Source organism: Mastomys coucha, unplaced genomic scaffold (genome assembly GCF_008632895.1).
Source record: "Mastomys coucha isolate ucsf_1 unplaced genomic scaffold, UCSF_Mcou_1 pScaffold12, whole genome shotgun sequence".
Classification (NCBI taxonomy): domain Eukaryota; kingdom Metazoa; phylum Chordata; class Mammalia; order Rodentia; family Muridae; genus Mastomys; species Mastomys coucha.
This window is the reverse complement of record NW_022196894.1, coordinates 51,433,478-51,436,028: the sequence shown is the minus strand read 5'-3', so window position 1 is coordinate 51,436,028 and position 2,551 is coordinate 51,433,478. Positions and strand designations below refer to the sequence as shown.

Genomic DNA, 2,551 nt, shown 5'->3' with positions numbered 1-2,551 from the left:
CTTCAAGTGTCCTGGAACTGACATGAGATTTTATAAAACTGTGTAAAAATTTGGCCTGAATCAAGAATGGGACAAGTTGACTGGGTTATATGAACAATGTTAAACGAGACAGTTTGATTAGAGAGAGGAAATGTACCCACCTAATTTTCAAATTACATTTTAGTGGGAAAAAATGTCACACAGATGAATCACTGAATGACATCCATATCTTTTTATACATTTAAAGGTCTAAGAAATTCTTCTTTTTTGGGGGGAGCACACATAGGAAATTGTTTTTTCATTTCCTTTATTTTGATTTTATTGCTTTCCTGTTTTCAGGAGGAAAGATTTTGACTTCAAAAGTAATGAAATATTTGAGAAGGGAATTTACATCCTTCAGTTTTAAATGGTATTCTTGGGCAATTTTCTCAGCAGTCCATGTTACTGGAGAAAGTTTGTGGTTATTGAGAAAGGTCAATGCTTTTACAACAGTAATCTTGGGAATGTCCATGATATTCTTATTAAAGTGATCTCCTATTGGCAGTCTGAATTCCTTTGGTTCTTGCCGTGGTTCAACATCTTTTACTAGCAAGGAAGGCACTGGATCTTTGGAATCGACATAGACATCTCTTAGTAATGACAGCAGCTTGTTATCTTTTCTAGAAACTTCTTTGATTTCTGGATGCTGACTCAGTAACTCCTGCAGGAGACCGTTAGTGGAAGGGTACTTGGGTGCCATGGAGAGCTTCTGCTTGCTGATCTCCTGATCCTACTCACTTCTCCAAGTTGAAGTTCCTGAAGGTGCAGGTCACGCAAGCCCCCATCTCTACATCATTATTCCTTAGTTCCATTTTCTTTCTTTATTAACAAGAAGAATCCACAAGAAAATGAAGAATGAGGATGACTAGGGTGCTTCTATGAAATTTAATAGACTTGGAGCTTTGTGAAAACATATGACATAAGCAAGGATGGTATATTGCTTGTTTTTAAAAAAAGAGTGATACTCTTCTCTAAAAGTTTGCCATCCCTGAGTTCTTCAGATGCACTTTCACCAATGTCTATGTTGAGCATAAAAATCATTAGCCTGTGAAGATACTGCTGTGTAGAACTTGTTTCCTTACGTATGTGACCAGAAAAAGTGCTTGGATGCAATAAATGCAATGTTCATAATTGGCCAGATGTTTTTCTGAACATAAATTTTATGGAAAAGCAAACATCCAGGGATATAACTCTTGGTTCCAGTCATTCACACCATTATTTTTACTAGTGGACATTACCACTCCCAACGACCTCACTTAGTATCCCATATTTCTTCTATATTTCAAGGGTTTCTTTGCTTTCACTCAAGTGATACATTTTCGATCGCCTTCACTGACCCTGCAGCCCCAATCCATCTGTTCTCCAAACCTTCAAGAGGAATGAATCAATCACTATGAAGCAAGATCAAATAGAAAGAAAAGTCTATATGAAAGACCCACACCTTCAGAGCACTTGCAATGTGCCATCTGTGTACAGTGGAGTCCCAGGAAAGACTGAGAAACATAAATAACATTTCCTCTATCTTCTCAATAAGATGAGGATATGGCACAATTTAGTACCTATTCCAGCATTGACCACTCAATTTTCATAGACTTAAGCCGATATTATTTTCTGGTTTTGTTTGTTTGTTTTCAATCGAATTATTTGCCCATCAGACTGAGTAGACAGAAGTTTCCAAAGTTACTGAAAATCTGATTAAAATATTGAAAATATCATTTGATGAGAGTCACTACAGCTAGGCTCTACTTAAGCTTTGGTTCAGGATGATCTATGGCTCTTGTTATCTATACTGGGCTCTGCACAGCCTTTTCACCTCAGGACTGTCTCTGTACAAGTAATTTGTATTTCAAATGTCTAAATTAATCTAAATATCTTGCCCATATTTGTAAAACTGTGTACACAACACATATACATATGTGTTGTGTATACATATGTATTGTACATATATACATATATAGACATATGTCTGTGTATAGATATGTACATACATACATACATACATATATTATATATATTAGAGAACACCTGCCACTTTAACTGTGCTTGATTTTCAGGAATAAATAGGACAGAGTAAAGAGTTCTATGAATTAATCTTCTTCTGAAGAAGCCATTTGGGAGGCTTTCAATTAAAGAATAATTTGAATTTTGTCCCACCTAACCTAGATAAGATTCTGTGCACATATAAGACAAATTGCTTATATATATATATACATATATAATAATAAAAAATATTTGTTACAAGGCTAGTGATATTTCTATAAAATTAAGTATATGTATATTTGATATTATATATAAGAATATACTTTATGTATAAACATGTAACTTTATATATAAGTATATACATATGTACAGTTAACTTGACAGATATAGATAGATAGATAGATAGATAGATAGATAGGTAGATAGATAGAAAAACAGATAGGTAGGTGATATATGGACAACATATCCTCAATAATGCAATTGGAGATACACCCTTATACAGAAAATTTTAAAGGTTCATTTAGAATCCATTTATTTTAGTACAAAAGAATTA

General features: G+C 33.9%; 1 pseudogene; it reads right to left on the bottom strand.

The window, feature by feature from the left end:
- Window positions 1–286: 286 nt before the first annotated feature.
- On the bottom strand, window positions 287–803 carry LOC116086455 (annotated as a pseudogene).
- Between the last annotated feature and the right edge of the window lie 1,748 nt (window positions 804–2,551).